Raw genomic sequence first — 15,836 nt, 5'->3', positions numbered from 1 at the left:
CTAGAACCTGTGCTCGGAGCCCTGCGAGCGCTGCAGGTGGACCCTGCCAGGGCACGTCACCTCTCCCACCTGCTCCATCTGAATCCCAGCGCCGTTGGACGTCTCACAGCCCCCTGCTCGCTGTGATGGGATCCCTGTGGAAGCAATGCACAAAGCCGGCTCCTCGCTCCTTCTACTCCCAGACAGGCGGCTCTACCGACCCGTGGGCACGCCACATCCTTAATCAAAGCCTGCAGTGGCAAAATCCCTCCTGGTCTACCCAGGGCCACCAGAGCCCAGGAGGCAGGATGCTCTGGACTGTTTTAGCGTGACTTCCCTTCAACACAGGGATGCATGGGGCAGAGGAGGATGTTCTTCAGGGAAGCAGAAGACCAGGCTGCCACGGAGGAAGAACAGTCAGCCCACCCACCAGTGTGCGCACACGCTTTCCCCCCGCTTCCAGCACACCGGGGGGAAGAGGAAGAGAAGGAGGGGGGCTGGTGAAATGTGAGGAGGAAGGACTCTTCCCCCATGCACTGTACAGCCACTCCAAGCATCCCATCTGCTCCAAGCGTAGCCCGCTCTGAAGGGCAGAACTGGTGCACTGCAGACTCCGTGTGCGTGTTACTGCTGCTCCACATTCCCAGCAAGCCAGGACCAGACTCTGCCTGCTGGATCCAAACCTCTCCCCAACCTCCCTCTCAGGGGAACCTCTCCCTTTACCATACTGGACTCCGCAATCATACTTGAAATGGGACTTGAGTCAGAGTGGTATATTTATAGATCTATATTTTACTTGCATCAAATAATGGTGACATATTGCACAAAACAAATGGGATCTATATATGTGTGTGTGTGTGTGTGTGTGTGTGTGTGTGTGTGTGTGTGTGAGAGAGAGATAAGAGAGAGACTGTTTTTAAGGGAATAGACTAGAGGTGAAACGAAATGGGAAGAAGGTAGGGGACAATGCAAGGGTTGAGGGTGTGAAACCCTCCTTTCCCTGCACCTTCCCTGTGACTTCCTCCTGCCCTGACCAATTTTTCTTTGTTGCTAATAACGTTTTCTATATCCTGTGTTGTGGGGCTGGTGATGACCTTGCCCATCCTTTCCTTTTTTTTTTTGTTTAAATTTATACGACAGAAAGTCTGGATTTATCTCAACCCTAGACAAGGGACTGCTATGTTTAGAAAGCCACCCAGGAAAGGAGAAGACAGGAAAGGGGAGAGCTGAGTGTTGCTGGGAAACACGAAGGCTGGCTATGAGGAGTCCCTCTGGAAAGCAAATACTCTGTTTGGCAGGATGAGGACCTGTCCTTTTGCATGCAGAGAAGAGCAGCAGGGCTCAGGGGGAAGTGCCCTCTTCACGGCACCACTTCCAAACGGGCTGTGTCTCCTCTCCCCAGCACACCTGGAGATCAGGCTGCCCTGGTGTGAGCGGGCTGCTGGTGTGTGGGGAGCTGCAGGCTCGGGGGGATCCCCCTGGATGCACCCTTTGCTGCAGGCAGCTGCTCCAGGGACACGTGTGGGTGCCTGCCCTCAGGAAAGGGTCTTCTGGGGCCGGCAGGTCCCTCACATGTAGGGCCACCAGGAACAGCCCTCCTGCTCCCCTTCCCCACACACCCACCTGTGGGACAGGCAGGCACGTCCCTTGCAGGGAACAGATGGCACTTGTCATTCCTTTTTTCTTTTTTGTTACCGTTTGACGGAGAGCGACAAGATTTTCTAAAATGATTGAATGGAGGTTTCTTTGGCATGAGACAGAAAATTTTTAAAGGTATATTATATTTCTGGCTTGTTGTTACAGAATAATAATAAAGAATGTATTTTCCTATGCTCCTTCTTGTTTAAATGAGATCTCTGGTAGCACCATTCACCCTTTCCCTATCCCCTGCAGAAGGAAACACCACGGGGACACAGCCAGCCAAAGGAGAAAGCCCCTCAATTCCCACAGATATATTCTTGTCTGCTGTTTGAAGCTGGAGTGAGTGTGCACACATGCTCTATCAGTGTGAGTCAGGGGGAGGCTCTAGGGCTAAACACACAGTCAGTGAAGGTGAGACCCTAGATCTAGAAACACACACGCAGAATGCTCCAGGGACACAGCCAGACAAGGGTGATTGTGTAACAAGGATAAGATACTGTGGCAATCAGCTCATTACATAAAAGTAGAAAGGGCCAAATTAATCCCTAGTGTAAGAACGCAGGAGCCAATGGAGTTATATTCAGGGCAAATTTGATCCCAAAAGCTTTTTTTTTTTTTAATTAGAACACAATGTAACAAGTAGGGAGCTATGGGTTCCTATATCTCCAGATTCCTGACCCTCTTGAGCAAGGTTATTTTGAAATGGATGGAAATTGCTATCTAATCCTATTGCACCCCCAAGTACACAAGCTGTTACCCCTAGAGCTAAAAGAGTGTCTCCACCAGCTGTTCCCTGGCTAGGTCTATCACACACAGCTAAGAAGTTTAAATTCCCCACTTGGCCACTTTCAGTGCTAAGAGAACACAATTCATCACACTCTCCTGCTGTAAGAATAAGCTCATCCTGACGCACATGGAACCACCAAGGATGTTAAACCCCACCATGAGCAAACCCTTGTGCCGCCCTACTCACCCTGCTCAGTCACCCTGCTGTGCTCAGTCTGATCTTCAGAGAGAAACTGGGAGCAGAACCCAGCTCCTCTTAATCCTCTCCCAGCTGAGGCATCTGTTCTGCTGAAGAGCTATGTGCTGCAGGAGTCACCATTGCTGTTTAATAGCACGGTGTCTATGACACATAATTTAATCTAATTTTGCCAGGTAGGTAGAGGAGCGCACACAGATACTACTCAGCAGTTCACATAATACCAGAAACACAGAGCAGAAAAAAAAAAAAGCAAAGCCAACACACTCATCTGATGACTCTAGGCTTTTTCAGTTCATGGAGTATCTGGGAGCAGGCTGCGATTTTTTGCAATTTGATTTATTATAATTTGATTACTATTTGATATTGACCAATGTAATTGTCCTGCTTATATACCTACTCATGCACACATGTAACACCCTATGTAATAACTGTGTCATTCTGTACATATAACAGGTAAAATATGTAAAATAGGATTCCTCCTCAGTATCTCATCCATCAGCAGCGCACTGTGCTGGCTCCAAGAGTGTTTGCTAGCACTGATTGCAAGCATGGATCAGAGGGTCAGCTTCTATCCCCAGACCAGATAAATGTGAGTCCTAGCATGGGATTTCTGAGGGTCAAAAAGACTTCCCTCCCAGAATAATGAGCAATACAACAAGCATTCACCAATGAAGGCAATTACAGAATGAAATGCAAGTAAATAACCATTTCCTGTGTCATGCTGGGGTGCTCTCCCCATCTGTCACAGCCCTGGAAACCTGAGGACAAGGCAGCATCCTCACAGCTCTTCTCCCTTTAGAGAATGGGGAAAAAGCACCCAACAAGGGCCAGATCTGTCTTTCCCACAGTTCTGCTGTGCTGCAGCCAGGCAGAGGCCATGTGCAGGGCACCTGGAGCCAAGGAGAAAGCAAACGATGGTGCTAATAATAACTCTGCCTCGCGTGGAGCTTCTGGGCCAGGACAACAACGTGCCGCTCTTTGCTTGCTGCTCCAGGCAGAGATTTGCCCCTTCACATTTGCTTCTTCCAAGTCCTGACTTGGGAATAAACTTGTTTGTTAGCACAGCTGCAGAAAATCAACTCGGAAAGGGCACTGCAGGAGTGAGGAATGCAGGTATTTCATTTGAGGGAATACACACAGACGATACCCTGCGATATTCAACCAGCTCCAGGGAAATATGCAGAGTAACAACAATGCTTTGCATTTCTATAGTGCTTGCCTTTGGCAGCTCTCTGGGAGCTTGCAAACATTAATGAATTCACAGAGGCAGAGATTCAGAGAATATAAAGGCCAGAAGGGACTTTAGATCATCCAGTCTGACCTTCTGTGTATCGCACGCTACTTGGAAATTGTGTGGAAAAGAACCACAAGCATTATTTGGGGGTGGCAGAAAATGCCTTCCTGTGAAAGGCTGAAAGAGCTCAATCTGTTTAGCTTATGAAAAAGAAATTAGAAAAGCTATCCTGTAGAAAGACCAACAGTGAGTATTTACATGCAGCTAAGTTGAACCTTCCAGAAAGGCATCTACCTTTGATTTGAAAAACACTCAAGGAAAGAAAGGGAAAAATATTGTTTCCCTTGGTATCTTCTGGCAATGCCTATTCACGCTCATTGTTAGCATTCATGCTTACTAACTCATTTGAATCTGTTTGGTTTTTCTGTTACAGTTTTTGTTGTTCTCTCCCTTAGATTTAAAAAAATAAACCTTCATTAACCAGCAGCTCTCTCTGTGGAGGCACTTTATACTCTAAATCAAATAATCTCTCAGTCTTCTTTTAATAGGCAGACTGAGTTCATTAAGTCTTTCACTGAAAGCATTTTCTCACCTCTGGAACAACACTGGAGTCTAGTGTCACACTGCTTCCAGCTTTTTTTCCTCCTTTTAGAAGCATTCTCTTCATCCACCAATATCTGTCTCTATATTGTAGGCATTACATGACTTTTGCCACTTTTCTCTACTCCTTCCCACCAAAGAATGTGTCCCTGTACTCTCACTAGGCTGTGTGAACATGGTTCCTGCTTTAAAGATGGAGGCAAATGGAAATGCTAGGACAAAACCCTAACAAGTAATTTTGAGGGAGGCAGGTTATGGGTAAATGGTTCTGATCCTACCTTTACAGCAGTATAAATTCAGTGTATTTTAAACGTGAGCCTCCAGATTTATACAATTCTTGGCAAGAGAAAAATCTTGCAGCCTCATATGGTTATTTTTCACATATCTCTCACTGGACATAAATGTCCCCAGTTATTCTTTCTCTCTCCCTGTTATTTTTGTCTTCTTGTGACTGATCATCCCCTGTTCAATGAGTGCCTCTGACCAGCTGCTTCTCAGATTCTGCCTGCTCTGCTCTACTCAGCTGTCACAAAACACAGCAGCCCCCACATCCCCATCTGCTTTTTAAGGGTTTGTTATCGTAAGCAGGGCTTTTTCTACTCACTGTCCTCTGCTTTGCAGAACCCAGAGCAATCAAGAGAAGCCACCACAATGTCAAAGGCTGAGAGGGGGGTTTAGGTCAGCCCTAGCTTCTGGCCTCCCAGGTGCTGTGCTGGGGCTTTCAGCTGCATTAACAAGCTTATTTTTATTCAGTCATGACTAAAATCATGGAGTGTGGGAACCACAGGGTAAGAATGCCCTGCCTTGTGCCCAAGGGGAATGCTGCAGTGAATGGAAGTTCCCTACATGGTTACCTTGTGCTGGGAAGGGAAGGGAAGGGAAGGGAAGGGAAGGGAAGGGAAGGGAAGGGAAGGGAAGGGAAGGGAAGGGAAGGGAAGGGAAGGGAAGGGAAGGGAAGGGAAGGGAAGGGAAGGGAAGGGAAGGGAAGGGAAGGGAAGGGAAGGGAAGGGAAGGGAAGGGAAGGGAAGGGAAGGGAAGGGAAGGGAAGGGAAGGGAAGGGAAGGGAAGGGAAGGGAAGGGAAGGGAAGGGAAGGGAAGGGAAGGGAAGGGAAGGGACTTCAGTTGTTCCCTAGCCAAGGCATTGCAGGATAACAGTCTCAGCTCCTTCTATTCAAGGCACCACCACTTTCTTACACACTTTTCAAGCTCCAGCTTAAATCTGTTGTCTTTATACCTCAGATTCTGGGTAAAGCTGCATTACTCTAACAGATAGAAACCCATTTCTAGTTCTGTATTTTGCTGGCCTGTCTGTACTATACTAACTCTATCCAACTTTGTGCTTTAGTTTAAATATGTCCTCAAAGATGCATTCACTACAGCAATCCTATCTGCTTTGTCCTTGGTTGCATGTGGATAAACAAGCTGGCTGCTCCCAGGTTCCTCTCACAAAGTCAGGCTTCCCTTTCCTCTCATCATCTGCCCATCCTGTCTACTCCTGTCTCAGCCTGTATTCCTTGGCCAAAACTGTAACACAGACTAGAGGAGAGGTCTCACAGGGCTTTGGGTGGGAGCATCCATGTATTTTCCCACTGGGAACCCACCTCCCTAAGCACTAGAACAGCATTTGCTTTGTCCACAACTGCATCACCCTGTGACTTACCATCATGCCACCATCACCTAACACAGAGGAACCCAGCATCTTCTTCCTGAGCTCCCTCAGGATATGTTTACTACTAAGACTATCCAGCAATGTTCTCAGGACAGCTCTTGGCAGAAAACAACGGTTCCCTGAATTTAATGTGGGCATCAGGGAGCAATGCAGCTTATACTGATGATCCATACTGAGGATCCTCACTGAGACTTGACAAAACTGGCTCAACAGTTCCCAGAAGACAAGGACTGCCTCCAGTCCTGCTAGCTGTGCTCTCTGCCAGATCTCTCAGAGTTCCCAGCTCACAGAAGATTTCTATTATTAGTTGTCAAGCATATGACCTTGTCTGTCGTACTACTGAAATTCATTCTGTTTCTGGCACTCCTGCCAAGGTCAAATAAGGCTTCCTCTACAATATCCTGGTCTTCCCTGTACTAGCAATGCCTTCTAGTGTTGAATCATCAGGATACTCCCTCACCCTCCCCAGCTATCTGAATCAGGGGCTCAGGTTAATATTAGCAAGGTTAATGGGTGGCCAGGGTGAGGGTAACAAGTAACATTTTTCTGGACTCTGATAGGTGATCTTGCTGCTGCTCTCTTCCCAGATCGACTTCTCCCTCCCTGCCCCTCACAACTCCTCTGCCTCATTTCATCTTTCCCAGTCTAACTGTTTCTATGTGGCACATATCAATGCTTCACTGAAATACAGAGATGAGACCTTTGAAATTTCTTTTGCCTTCCAGGAAAGCAATCACCCAAAAGAAAGATGTTGGCTCAGTTGGCTTGGTGTTATCCAGTACTGATAAACTCATATTGCCTGACTCTCTTTTCCCCTAACTGCCTGGTAATAATTATGTTTTCCTTGAAGATCTCCTCTAAAGTGCTACAAACGTTGCAGAGGTCACGCTTAAAAGTCTGAGACTGACAAACTTATTTCTCATCCTTCTTTAATCCCAACTGCTGAATTTTCACTTTTGCAGACTGCATGGTGTCACTGCTGTGTGCAGAGCTGAAAAAAGCCCTTTGCTCTGCGTGTTTCCACATGCCAGCTCTCCCAGGGCCAGAAAGCACCCAGCACTGTGAGTGCACTAATCAGCTTGAGCTGCTTATTCACAGCACTCAGCTTGTTTCTTTCCCCAAGGATGATATTTCTGTCCTTATCAATAACTTGGGCACTGAGTCTTCTTTGGTTTTCACTCAGACTATGGACTCCTTGATCCCAGCTTCACTCTCATTGACCAGAAGTGGCCCTACTTCTTCTTTTTTCTTACATCCCCCAAATTGCTGAAGAATTATGCTGTTTGTTTTAGCCTCCTTTGCAAGTTTAGCTCAGCTTGATATGTAAGCAATCCTCACTTTATCCCTACAGTTCTGACCTGTAAGGGAGGGCAGGGCAGGACAGGGCTGGGCAGGGCAGCCCTCTTTGCTGTCTGCCTTTTCTCTGTTCCACACAGTCTCTTTTCAAAGCCAGCTTAAGCAGCTGCCTGTCATCACAGACAGATGGAGGGCAAGTGAATCAGGATCCTCTCAGAAATGGGGGCTTCACACTGTCCCCAAAAGCCCAACTGCTCCCTCCCCACACTCCAGACCTTGCACTGCTGCCTGTGAAAGCAGTGCCACGAGTCAGCAGCAGAACACCCTGCACACACCGGGCAGTGTGTCAGAGGTGCCATGGAACCAGAATTATCTGTGATCCTGTGAGCAGGGTTTCTGTGTCCCACTGAGAGAAAGGAAGAGAAGAAAAAGTCTTGTGAAGGGAAAGGGATGGCAGTCAGAATCCCATTACAAAGGCTTTTGACAGGGAGATTTGAGCCTTAAGTGTTAGGTAAGGCAGGAGAAAAAGAATTCAGGATGAGTTTGGTGGCTAAAAGAGTGTATCTTAGGAGGAGGCTGGAGGTGTACTCAGATCTGCTAAGTTCCTGTGGTTCTCACCCTGCAAAACTTGTCGGCTTCTGCCTTGGCTGAATTTAAGCTAAACCATCACACAAGACATTTTCCTATAACCTCCTCTGCTGTGACATTTACCACCTTCATCCTCACATCTACAGACTGCTCATGTGATCCTTTTCGGCATCTTCTCACGTGGCTTTTCTCCTCTGCTGACCTGTGGGTGTTAATACAGCTCAGGACATCAGCTATACCTGTGCTAAGGCTACAGACAACAGCATTTTACCCCATGTACTCTGGATAAAAGACATGGGGTGGGGGGGATGGACAGGTAATGAGCTGGCCTTGCATTCACACAGAGTTTTAGGTGGTGTCAGGGCTGTCAGTGCCACTGGCTTGGCAGTCTGTGGATCTTCCCACAGCTTCAAATGGAAGCTCCTGCACCATTCATGACCCTAAATACCCAGTGCTTATTGACAGCCCCTGGGTAAAACTCCATGGCCACAGGGATCAGTCCTGTACCTACCTGGAAAACACCACAGACTGGAGAAAATGCAAATTGCTGTGTGGGTACGAGTGCCTGTGCACACAGGGAGCCCAGGGATCTCCCAACACACTGCAGAGCAGCTGTTTAGGTATGCACATACACACTTGCAGGCACAAATCACCTCACACATCATTTATCTACGCATCCAAAGTGCTCCCACGAGCAGCCCTGGGCGGGGATGAGGGGCCCTGCAGGTGCTGGGTAGGCAAGAGTTAATGGAAGAGAGGCTGGGAAGGAAATTAAAAGCAAAAAAAAAAAGTTGAAAGACCGACACGTGGTTCTTCTCCTACCACATCTGTGAATCCTGGAGCGCAAGAGTAATTGTCTGCAATGAGTCAGAGCAAAAGGCACAAGGTAATGGTTGCTATGGCAACCCATGCACTGCTCTAATTCGGCTCAGAATTAAAATGATATCAAATAATTTGCAAGCAAAGGCAACATGGCAAAGGCGCTGGGTGCCAATCTAAAAAATCCAGCTATATGCAAGTCTCTCCTGAGTCACTCTCAAGGGCTCTTTTCACTTCAAGAGTGACAACCACGGCAATCAGAGGAGCTGTAGATGGATAACCTCTGGTGAGAAGATTTCTGCTAGGCACAGGTGAGAACGGCCTCCTGGGCTGGAGCTCCTGCCTGGAACAGGCTGAGGACATCCTGGGACAGATGCCTCACCAGACCCCAAATGGGAAAAACTCATTGCTTGCCATTTTTTGTTGGGGTGCCACTGAGAAAATTCCCTGGAAGGGCTGGTGAGGGCAGGGCCTGGGCACAGGAACCTACCCACAGGGTGTGTGATGGGTAAAGCACGTCCTGCACGGGCTGAGGATGGCAGGGCTCGCTCCCTTAGAGCTTTTTCCCTGCTAAGTGCTGCAGTGTACAGTCAGGCACTCAGCAGGGACTATGAAGAAATATTTATTTACTCTACAGAATTGACTATTGGCTTTGGTTTCCCCCAGACAAGGGCTCATCCCAAGGCAATAAACAATGTCTGCACACACAGGGGGGAGGCGTGGTCCCCATGCTGAACATCTTGCAGCCTTAGAGACAGCACAAACACCATAGAAGAAAAGGAAATTGCTAAGGTCTAGCCAGGGTGAGCAGAATGCTAAGAAAGATGCTTGACATGACTATTTTTAGTATACTTTGAGGTCAAAATAGACTTGTCCCTCTTGTCCCCAGTTACTGTCTATGCATGGAGACATCTATCTGGAGTTCTGCAGGCAGATGTTGCTCTCTCTGCCTGTTCACTGACCTGGCTGGAGGATAATCAGCTCTGAAAAGGGAACCATGTGGCCCCAGCACTGATGCCAAATCCTAAGAAAAGTCAAAGTTTGTAAGACCAGAGCCAGAGCAAAATAACACAACCACCTCAGCTTTGTCTGGCTCGTGGAACAGCTTGTGTGTGCCCCAGAAACACCCCAAGAAGCAGCCTGGGTGCTTGCAGGTGTCCCCCAAGGCTCAGTGTAAAAGCAGAATGCAATGGGTGGCAGGCAGGCAGAGGGGGGGATGAAGAGTGCAAGAGACACTGGTTTTGGCACACTCACGTGTCACAGGGACACCGTGACATCAGAGGCCAGCCCAGTGTGTACCCACTGCTAACAGCCTCCAGACAGATGTCCTGAGAGGTGGAGAAGGCACAGCTGCTGGCAGCACTAAAATCAGCAGCATTTCTGCCTTATGAGTGCCCCTAACACTTTCCATGACTCATTTCCAGGGCACAGCCCGTTCAGATGTCTCCGATTTTGTCGGATCAAATGGATGCAGGAGAAACTGCTCGGGCTTTGGGGATTGCCAGAAGGGGCTGGCATCAGGCAGAGCAGGCAAACCAGACCATTTCAGATGGGCTGAACATGAGTTGTATTCCTTCTTTTTATCCATCCTACCACTGCATGCCAGGGGGAGACCACGATTTCCATAAAGGCACCTGGTGATGCCTCAGAGACTCACAGAACTCTCTGCAGTGAGACAACTTTTTTGGCACAAAAAAAAAGAGGGACAGCATTCCTTTTGAACACTGCAGCACAAATTCAAGAGATCAGCTACCCTCATATTTTATATGGGTATCTTAATGCTGCTTTCTGAGCCAGCCTAGTGAAATAATTTTAATTCTCCAGTTTATATGCAGCTATTTCCATGGAAAAGGTGCTTATGCTATTAGAGCTTATTTCCTTGTATTTTAACAGCTTCTACTGATGCTACTGTCACTTTCCAGAGAGAAGGTTGAAATGTTTTATCCATCCAAGCAACAAAACTGTAGGAATACAGAATTGTGTGCAGATTAGCTTGAAAAGATGCCACAGCAACAATCCTGCTGAAAAAGCCACCTGCACCTCCTGTTCCTGCTTGCTGGTAGCAGGCAGCAGGTAGCCAAAATTGGAGACCAAGGATGAGATGGAGAGAGATCAAGCTGGCCAGGAATTGCTTTTCAAATGAAGAGCTTCCATCAGAGGCTGCATTTTAACCAGAGGTAAAATGGCAAAATTACTCCCCATTACCTACTTCCCAGACTGATTGATTTCAAATAATTTTGAAAAAAAAAAAAAAAAATCAAATTTTTTTTTTAAACTTTGCTCCTGCTGTGAGTATAGAGCTTTTCTGAAAATGCTGGGCTTGATAACTCAGTGTCCCAAAACTCTGTCTTTAAAACAGAGACAACATTTCTCTGCCCCTGGTTTGAGCTTGCCTAGGGCTCTCCCCAAATACATCTGCATGAATTGCTGGTGTCACGGGACAACGATTTCACTGTGGTCCAATATCTGCTGGTAAGAACAGCTACTTCCAATATCAACAGAAGAGTGTTGTATGAAATAAACCTGCATCTCCCAGGTGCCCATTTGGGTTGTTTTTCTTGGACACCATGTGCATGCCCCGCTGTGTGTTTGCCATCCCTGCCACACGACAGGGAACCTGACCCTACCTGTCCCTGTGGGGACTGGCAGCCAGCTGACAGCCCCACAAGTCAAACAGCCAGAAGGTCAGGCAATGAAAGAGACGTCACCCACAAGCCAAAGTGACAGCTGAACTCCTGCACAGATTCCAGCGGTTTCACTGAGGCTTTAAATCACCAAAAGCTTCTGTCAGCAAATCCATGTGATTTCTGCCTCGCAGCCTGAGGAGCAGAAAGCCCCAGGCTAGTGACTCACGGGAGGGAGCAGATGACAGTGCTATCTGGGGCAGGACATGGCTTGGGGAGAATGCCATCACCATTCCTTAGTTCTCATTTCCAGTTAGCGCGCGTGAAAGGTACTGGGCTGACATCCCAGGAGAATAGCTGCCTTCTAATTAATTATAATTAATCATCCAGGCATTACTTAATGTTTGCATAGTGCTTTGAAGTGCCAAAGCACAATATAGCAGGTAGATAATATTCACTCCAGGAAACAGGTATAGTCAAGCCAGGGCTGCCCGTGTGGCTTCCCACCAAAGAGACCACACCAACTCAGCTCACATGAGTGGACCCTGACATAGCTCCACCATGTCCTTCAAGAAATCTGTGTGTCCCCTGAACCCCCTGTGCACCCCTCCCAGGCCCGTGGGGGAAGGAGAGGGATGGATGAAAAGGGGTGAGATAGAGCAAGGCAAAGGACACTTCCTTTTCCTCCTGCTTTTTTGGCCACCTCTCCACCTGGAGCGTGGAGCAGCATCTCTAATGGCAAGAGCAGCAGCTTGGACTTCCCCTCAAACTCATTCTGGGATTTTCCACTGAGCTGAGACAGTCTGAAACGGGAGGAAGGAGGCCCTTATACTTCCCCATCCATCCCTTCCCTCAGCCCTCCAGACTGCAGCTCTCTAATGCCATCTGACTGCTCCCTCACTCCCTGACAGCAGCCAGACCTGTGTCATCTTCCTGGACATTTGATTTTACCAGTTTGCCTTACTCTGCCCTGGCTGGGGACTGCCATTCATCTGCCAGAAGAAAAGGGGCCCAATGCTCCCTGTCACTGGCATTCTCCCTGTGGGGGCACTGGGGGTGCTCCCTCCCCATGAGCATGGCTGTAAATCCTGGAGCTTAATTTTTCACTGCATGCATAGTGAACATTTCAAAATGCTTACAAATCCCCTCAAGCACCATCAAGTCAAACAAGTGATGAAAATGATCAGTGGCAGAATGACAGGCCGGTTCATACCGCTTGTTCTTTTATAGGGGCACTCAAAAAAAGTCTCTGTTGTTCCCCTTTTACAGAACTGTGGCTGCATTTATTTAGAAATTACAAGCCTACCTAGATATTTGGCTTTCTGGGAACCAGTGCTGGGTACCAAACTTCTGGTAGTATCATAACTAAGTTACCATGGCATCAATCCCAGTAAGGGCTGATGCTATCAGAATGACAATGACAACAATCTGCATCCCATTCTGCTCTGATTGCCTCTTGTGTGCCTCCACACTCCCTCCCCTTCCTTCACCCCTCTCCTGTACCCAGGATGGTGTTGCAGCTCTGCTCAGCATCATTTCTGCTGCAACCCCTCACAGTCCCCCTGAATCAGGATCTAGTCATTCAGGATAATTATATTACTGTGAGGGGAAATGAAGTGAGATCTACATCCTTACTCTCTAAGCTGACTTCTTCGAGAAAAAAATATTTCAATTGGTAGTGTGACCACTAGCTATTGTCCTTTTTAAAAAAAATTACTATTAGTATGAAAGATTCAGATGATGAATATTGTCACTACTGGAAACAAAGCAAATGGTAATGCAGCACCTTTTTCTTCCCTGAACCCCCCCCAGACGTGGTGTAAACTTTCACCCAAGCCAGGACATGGAACCTACCTCAGCAAAGCCTTGTACTCCTGCTGAAATCAGTGGAGGCTACAGCTGGGGACATGAAGAACTTTGGGTGACAGTGTTTACCCTGATGCTATCATTTAGCCCATCCATGCCATGGATCAGAGATGGGCTGTTTTCATCAAAGCATAAGAAACCAGGAATGAAGAACCATGTGTGAGAATAGCAGATGCTTGTGGTCAGGTCACCTAATATACCTGCTAGAGACAGGGACCCCTTTGTTCTTTAAGGAACAAAAGCAATTGAAAATTAATTTCTATGTCTCAACTTCCATAGTTGCCAGTGAGAAAACTGGTTCTGCATCATTTCCAAAAATGACAGATTTTTCACCTTATTGTTATTCTTCTAACATGATTTATTTCCCTGTCCTCTGCTGTTTCCTCCACCCTCTGCAAAGGATCCTGCCCCTTCACAGCATGTCCACACAGACAGCATTCAGCATAACTGAGTGGGTGGAAATCTCCACAGGGGTTGTGGAAAGTGCTGCTGACAGAAGAGAAATGGCTCTGTCAGGGCCAGATCCTCCTGCCACTTGCTCTCGCTCAGTGCTTCCACTGAGAGGTTTCCTTCCTTGTATTTATGCTGAGTGCCAGATTGTCCTGGTTTCAGCTAGGGCAGAGTTAATTTCTTCTCAGTGGCTGTTAGGGTGCTGTGTTTTGAATTCATAATGAGAATGTTTTGGTTTTTTGCTAAGTGTTTATCCTAAGCCAAGGGCTTTTTTCCTTGTCTCATGCTCTGACAGTGAGAAGGTGAAAAAAGCAAACTGGGAGGGATCACAGCTTGGACAGGTGACCTGAACTGACCAAAGGGACATTCTACACCTCAGAACACCATGGCCAGAAACTGGGGGGAGTTACCCAAAAGAGGGACCAGTCTGGGTTTGGGAAGAGAGGTCTGGCATGGGTTGGTGGGTGGTGAGCAATTCTATCTTGCATTGCTTGTTTTTCCCGATTTATTATTATTTTTATCATCAGCATTTAGCATCATTTTTGAATATTACTTAATTTTCAATTATTAAACTGTTCTTATCTCAAACTGCAAGTTTTACTTTGAGTCTCTTTCCCAATCCACTGGGGTGGAGGGGTGAGAGGGAGGTTGGGTGAGCAGCTGTGTGGTGCTTAATTTCCAGCTGGGCTTGAACCACAAAGCAGATGAATTGCTTGTGTGCCTTTGGTCAGGAAAGGGAAGGAAAAAGATCATGAAAAAAAGACTTATTTTTAAAAAAAATGTTCTTTTCTCCTCTCAAATTGATGCTAAGAAAAATGCTTCAGTGCTGTGCAGATGCCCTTGGTGTGGTTTCAATGCTCTTTCATTTTCTGCTGGGTATAACAGGGTCAGCTGGTATCAGTTTTGGGAGCAGTTTCTATCATCCAAGCACCTATTAATGTGAACTTTACTGAAAACATCTCTGTTCACAGGTGTCTCTGGGCAGGCTTCACAATAATTTTCTGGCTTTGGGCATAAGAGTGAAATGTTATATTTCATAACACTTCCTTATAAGCACTTTCTCAATGCCCAGGTGATAATGAAAGTATCACTGTCAGCTTGAACTTACTGAAATCCTGGAAATTAAGGAATGCTTCATCAGATGAAGTTAAATTGCTATAGTTTTACTGACTAGTAGTACTGAAGAACATTCCCTGTCTCTTACCCAGCCTAGGAAAATGCAGTGGCAGACTCTGGGACCTGAAGATATCTGCTGTATGACCTTCTCTCTACAGCGTGCTCCTGTAGCAAAGTCGTTGTTTGGTGTCTGTTCTATCAGCCATTCTTTCCACAAAGCAAGGCTCCATCCACCATTATTTCCCAAGAAATATTGCTCCACCAACCATTCTTTTCCAAGAAGATTTGTATCACAGCATATAATTACCCCATCACCTGTCCCATCAGCCTCTTCAGTCACTGTTTCCAGGTCTAAAACAATTTCCACGGAGCCACATCTTCTCTTACCCCAGTACTCCTGTGCTGAGTGGTTAAGTTGGATATGGTGCCAGGGTTACTGATAATGCTGGTTTGTTTTGTTAAATGGATGCTCTGTTTTGTTTCTGAGTTCAAAGTACTTCCATAAAGGCTGAAGGAATTAGTACAGAAAATGATAAATCTTCAAAAGCTTTGGGGTTCTGTTGGAAATAATGTGCTGCATGAATTTTCCAAAAGAAGCTGCAGTCTAGTGAAGGTCTGCCAAAAGCAGTTTAAAGCTCAGATACAACAATAAGCTTGGCAATCTATAGGTCTGAGCTGGAGTTCTAGCAACATGCCCATTCCACCAGCAGAAGTTATTTTTCATTTGAGGTAACAATAGAGACCCATAAACACGATGCTGTCCCACAGCCAATTTTGCTGTGGAACACTGCCAAGTTTTAAACCTGCATGGACTTCCCAGCCTACTCCTGCTCCAGAGAAAGAGTCTCAATCCACAAATTCAGCAGCACTGGAGCTGGGAAGCTTCCATTCAAGCAGCCCATTTCCCTTCCAGAAGCCTGTCAGCCATTCAGTACCTGCTCCATTATTCTCTGTTTAGCCTAGTTCTCA

General features: G+C 46.9%; 1 protein-coding gene across 1 annotated transcript in view; it reads right to left on the bottom strand.

Moving 5' to 3' along the window:
- Nucleotides 1–15,836, bottom strand: part of CACNA2D4 (calcium voltage-gated channel auxiliary subunit alpha2delta 4) — a 121,716-nt gene that overhangs the window by 49,035 nt on the left and 56,845 nt on the right. The gene's annotated exons all lie outside the window — the stretch shown is intronic.

The sequence above is a fragment of the Cyanistes caeruleus genome, chromosome 4, assembly GCF_971803275.1.
Source record: "Cyanistes caeruleus chromosome 4, bCyaCae1.hap1.1, whole genome shotgun sequence".
In the NCBI taxonomy this organism is placed as follows: Eukaryota; Metazoa; Chordata; class Aves; order Passeriformes; family Paridae; genus Cyanistes; species Cyanistes caeruleus.
The sequence above is the reverse complement of the archived record's forward strand: the minus strand, read 5'-3'. Positions and strand labels throughout refer to the sequence as shown.